The sequence below is a fragment of the Tupaia chinensis genome, unplaced genomic scaffold, assembly GCF_000334495.1.
Source record: "Tupaia chinensis unplaced genomic scaffold, TupChi_1.0 Scaffold000126_2, whole genome shotgun sequence".
Classification (NCBI taxonomy): Eukaryota; Metazoa; Chordata; class Mammalia; order Scandentia; family Tupaiidae; genus Tupaia; species Tupaia belangeri.
In genome coordinates, this window is record NW_006159594.1 from 1,299,842 (window position 1) to 1,305,463 (window position 5,622).

The 5,622-nt window shown below is 43.9% G+C and overlaps 1 protein-coding gene across 6 annotated transcripts in view; it reads right to left on the reverse strand.

Moving 5' to 3' along the window:
• The window catches only part of ACIN1 (apoptotic chromatin condensation inducer 1), a 46,083-nt gene that overhangs the window by 12,364 nt on the left and 28,097 nt on the right, over window positions 1–5,622 (reverse strand). The window contains exon 1 of one of the 6 annotated variants that reach the window (XM_006144512.3): window positions 188–336. The exons of the other annotated variants lie outside the window; for them this stretch is intronic. The gene's annotated coding sequence lies outside the window, so the exon portion shown is untranslated. Of the gene's footprint in view, window positions 1–187; window positions 337–5,622 lie in introns of those variants that run through there. 6 annotated transcript variants of the gene reach the window in all.

Consider the following 5,622-nt stretch of genomic DNA (forward strand, 5'->3'; position numbering starts at 1 on the left):
AAAAAAAAAAAAGCACCTTCCTTGTCCCAAGAACCCACCACCTCCTCCCCAGCCACCCGATCCAGAGAGAGAAAATCGAGATGCAGCAACTGGGGATCCAAAAAATGGTAAATGGAAGGGGAGGTGGTGGTAGTGCGGGGAGGCTAAAACAGATCTGGCTTTAAAGAGATAAGCGTTAAGTCCTCACGGCAAACCCCGAGTTCGGCTGGATTGGTCTCTCTGGAGGAGGAGGAGGAAGAGGGCCAGGCTGCCGGCAGTGGCTGGCTCTATTGTACTGGCGGACGGCGGCGATCAGCCGGAGACATGCAGGGGAGCCATCTTGCCACTTACCCAGCAGCCCGTGTGTGCGGACGGGGGAGGGCCCTGCTGCAGCAGGGGAGGGGAGAGGAGAGGGGGAGGGAGCTGAGCGAGCAAGGCTCTTATCCTCGGGCAAGCCACAGGGAGCCGACTGCGGGCTCCGCGGGCCTGGCCTTTTTCCTTCTTTTCTCAGGTTACAACAGCTACTGAGGCCTAAGCCCACAGGGTGAGGGTGCTCCCTCCCAGTCTTCCCGGGGGGTGGTGGTGTGCTGGCTGGTGGAGAGGATATACAAAGTTACAGCTGCTTGATTGGAAGATTCTGAAGAATAGAAGGAAGGGAAACAGCAGAGTTGGGAGTGAAAAATGACTCAAGAAAAAAAGATAAAGCCAAAGTTGAAAAACGATTAAGGGAAGACAACTGAAGCCTCCGAATAGAAGGTCATGAGCAATTTTTACGTGCTCAACATCCTCTCTACCCAGAAGCCAGGCACGGAGCACTGAAACCAGATTAGCCAGCCATGTTCAAGATGGGAAAGAGGGATGCGAATAGTCACAATCCAATCACGACAGTAACTGGCTGCTCGCTCCAACCTATCCTTTTCCCAGGGATGTGTTTTGTTTTGTCTTTTTAATTTTTATTTTTGGAGGCAGGTAAGTGAAGAGAATTCTTTTTTGAATTACCAGTAGAAGAGGAGTGGGGTGGGTGGGTGTCTTAGAACAGATTAACAGACAACTTTCTTTCATAGAGTCTTTAATAAGGTTGCCCTGCACCAGGGGCCACTGGAGCCAGAAAGGAAAAAAGATCAACAGGGCAAAGGGACCTGACCTTGGGTAGCTGAAGCTCAAAGGCTGCCAGGGTTCCAAGGTGAGAGCTCTGAAGTAGGTGAGACGGGGAAGTGAAAGCTGTTGTATGGGGCAGGGGAGGGGCAGACCAGCTGGGCGGAAAGAGATTAATTAAGCAGAAAAATATTAATCATGAGCATCTTCTCCAGAACAAACTGAAATGGGAAACAAACCGTACTGTAACCACTGAAAAGAGCTCTAAGCAAATACTCAAAATATTTACTGGATGCCTGCTAAGATGCTTCTTTTGTAGCCTAGTGGCAGCAGTGGCTGACTTAAGACAACTGAGAACTTAACCAAAGCTCAGTATCTTATTTTTAATTTTGGAGCTTTTTATACTTATTTAATTTTTTAAAAAGTATTTTATTTATTCATTCATTTATTCTAATTTGACCAGAGAGAGAGAGGGGGAAAGTGAGAAAGCAAGCCACCAGGTCCAGGACTCAAACCATGGTCGGACACGTGGGAGTGTCCAGTACCTTAACCACCATGCCACCTGCGAAAATCTTAAACTTACATGCCAACTGCAAGATACAGTGATCATGTCTGTACATCACTTTAAAAGTTTTCTTTTGGGGCCAGCAGTTGACATAATGGCTATGTCACTGGACTCCTATGTAGTCGACTGTGGTTCAAGTCCCGGACCTGGTGGCTTAAACTCATGCTGGGCACATGTGCGTGCGTGCCCAGGATCTGGAGAAGAGAATGGAGGAGAAGGGATTGTGGCATGGCCATGCCCCCTGAGGGGTGATTTCTCGCTTTCTGTCTCTCTTTCTGGCAAGCACAAGCGCCCTATAGCAAAAACCTCTCCAAAAAAAAAGAAAAAAAAAAATCTCTTTCACATAGTGGTCCCAGTCTGCTCTGGAGTTAAGACTGCCTAGGGGCCAATCCTGGCCCTGCTTTTACTCTCTCTAGACAAAAGTTCCAGATCCTGTGTACCTGCTTCTTAATCTGTAGAGGGGATGATAATAATAATACCTATCTCACAGAACAGTGTAATTAGTATTAATCCTTAAGAGTCTGTTGGGTAGGGACCAATAGTTGGCGTAATGGCTATTTCACTGGACACCCATGTAGTCAACCATTGTTTGAGTCCTGGTGGCTTAAATTCAAGCCAGGCGTGTGCCCAAGATCCCGAAAGGAGAATGGAGAAGGGAGTGCGGTGTGGTCATTCCCCATGGGGGGATTTCTCACCTTCTCTCTCTCTCTCTCTCTGTTTTTCTGGCGAGTGAAAGCGCCCTATAGCAAAAATCTCTCTCTCAAAAAAAAAAAAAAAAAGTCTGTTGGGTGACACCTCAAGTCAAAGTAAGGATATGCATAAAATACATGTAAGCTTAACGGGCCACTGGTCTGCCTCATTTGATGCCATCTCTAGAGTTTTCAAGTTTCCTCAAAATGTAGACTGCTCTTGCTCTGATGCAAAGCCACTCAGTGATAAGCATGACAGGTTTTCAACAATGCTCTCATCACTCTGTATAATGAACTGCTAGTGGAGGTGCCTTCCCCACTACACACCTACACAATTCCTCAAAGGCAGGGGCTACAACCCTTGGCTCCTGAGCCCAGAACTTAACACAAAGAAATGCTCCATAAATATTTCTGAATCATTTGTCATTGTGGGTCCATTTACTAAATGCCTGCTTGAACACTGTTTCTGGATAGAATCCCCGGAGAGAATGTTACCCATAGAAAATATAACCTTCCTGCATCCTCAAATAAATGTCCCCTGTCCATCTATTGTCCTCAAGTCTTTTCAGCTGCTAGTATGTCTCTCCAGGAGTAGTTTCATTTGGTAGGAAAAAAACTCTGTGACTCGAAACGCTATCTTCTGGGACCAGCAGATGGCATAACTGCTGGACTCCAACGTAGTCGTCGACCATAGTTCAAGTCTCAGACCCAGCGGCTTGAAACTTACACCAGGCACATGTGCGCCCAAGATCCCAAGAGGAGAAGAGAGAAGGAACTGCAGTGTGGCCATCCCTCTTGCGTGATTTCTCACTCTCTTTCTGTCTCTGTGGTGAGCACAGCACACACCCCACTCCAAAAATCTCTCTCTCTAAAAAAAAAAAAAAAAAGGAAGAAATTCTATCTACTTTCTCCAAGAATAAGGATTTTACCACACACTCCTTGGCCTGCTTAAGACACAGGTTTGTGCCTTTTATTTCCTCACAAAAGATCAATTCTGTGGGATCAAAAAATTCCCACGATTTTATTTTCAGAAGATAATGAGGAAACCTTGAGACTGTCCCCTACCTACTTGTAGGGTTACTCCCCGTGCCTGTTAGCTATTTATCAGAGGCCCTGCAGCTTTTCTTTTGAAATCCCTTTCAGACGAAAGACATCTCTCTTCCCACTTAAACTTCCTGCACGAATGTTCCTGAACTCTGAAAAATCTATAACTGCATGGTGAGTTGGGGGGATATGAAATCTATCCATAATTAAACAGCACACAAAGTATTTGTAGCCCAGGAGAAAAGGATAGAACTACTTGGAGGCTAATAACATCACGTTAAGTTCGTATATGAATATGAATGAGGTTCAGAAAAGCTAATAGAAAAGGATATTCCTATGGGAATATATGTTAGAATTTAGTTATAGGAAATTCAGGAGGAGACAAGGACCAGATGTGAACATTCACCAATAATAGAATTTGGGGGGGACTAGCAAGTGGCGTGATGGTTAAGGCACTGGACACTCCCCCATGGCTGAACATGGTTCAAGTCCCAGACCTGGTGGCTTGCTTTTTCATGTTCCCTCTTTCTCTCTGGTCAAATTAAAATAAATGAATGAATAAATAAAATTATAATAAATAATTCTTAAAAAAAAAAAAAGAAATAGTGGGACTTGGTATGTTTAGGAGTACACTAGTTTCAAGATAATGAAGGACAGTATGATTCTAAGGAGTATGTCCTTAGATTTCTCAGCAAGTTAACACTATTAATGACAGGCAGGCAGGTGGTGTGGTGGTTAAGGACGCTGGACTCCCACAGGGCTGACCGACTGTGGTTAGAGTCTAAGACCTGGCAGTTTGCTTTCTCACTTTCTCTCTCTCTCTCTGTCCCTCTCTGGTCAAATTTAAATATATAAATAAATAAAGTTAAATAAAAACTAATTCTAAAAAAATTTATTAATGACAACCAATTTTGCTTTTTAAAAAATCACGTATTTAGGATACTGGCATGAAAAGTTCTCTTGGGGAGCATCAATTCCATTGTCAAATACATTTAAAAGAGCCATTTTTCTTTCTCCTACACAGGCAAAAGAACAAATATGCTTATGATCAAGAGTCTAAAGTTGTATTGCCTGCTAGGTTTGTGTACACAGGAATGTTATATTTAGAAAAATACAGGTTTGCATTAACTGCTGAATGATACAGATGTCCACAAAATATTTTCCTCTTTCTTTTCTTTTTTCTGTATCTTTTTAAGTGTAGTAATAATGATATCAGGGTCCCATTATTTTCTGCTGTATGAAAACATTTTTGTTATATTCATGGGAGGTAGAACACTGGCTTTTGGGCTCAAATCATAGAGGACTAAGGGCTCACAAATTCTTGCTCCCAACAATGTAAAAGATACCTTACCTCATAAATTTAGAATTCCTCAGGGACAATCAGAACCAGAATGGATTTAACCAAGTACATCAAAAAGGCTCTTCCAAGTGGTGAGAGGTCCTTGAGGTAAAGTCCATTTTTTTTAAACACTTTACTGCTGTTTTTTGAACTCATGCTACTTATTGAGACGGACAGGAAAAGCAGGGCTAAGCTACAGATGGCCTTTCCCTTTCAGCACTGTTGAGCTCACTTTCCTAGAACCTCTAGGGCTCTGGAGGCTTAGCGGGCTGAACACTAGCACTCCAGAGGAGCGAAAGACCAGAAGTGGTGTCAAGTTGTAGTAGGGTCTCCAGAAACGGAGGCAAACTTTTCAAAGATTCATTTATCAGCTCCAATGCTAGAGTAGCCTCTGGGTTTAGGCCTTTGGGCATGCCTTTTTGTTGCGCTGTTGAACATCTTGGCAGGCAGGGAGAAGGACAGCAGCTAAGAGGGACGTGTGTGAGCTATTCCTGAGTGCGGACTGCATTTCTAGCCTACCGGCTGCTCCAATGAAGCCTGCCTAGGCACAATGGACAACCTCAGTATCTGCCCAAGGTGCCACTTTGCCTATCACCTAGTCAGGATCAACGTGAATTGCTTATCTCAAACATAAAACCACAATCAAAGCCACCTCTCCCTGGCAAGAAACACTCTGTACATGACTCAAAGTTTCACTTGCCCTGGACTTGCATGGGAAAGTCCAGAAATAAAGGTGCTCCCCAACAACATCAAACACCTTTCTGTTGCTAGGATCTCACAGACTCATAGAACTTTAAAGCTAGAAAAAAGATTTTCAGAAAATCACTTGCTTTTCAGGATGCCTAAGAGGCAGTTCCTCAGGCCAAATTGCGGCAGGGGGGCAGTGTCTTTTTTTTTTTTTTTTTTTTTTT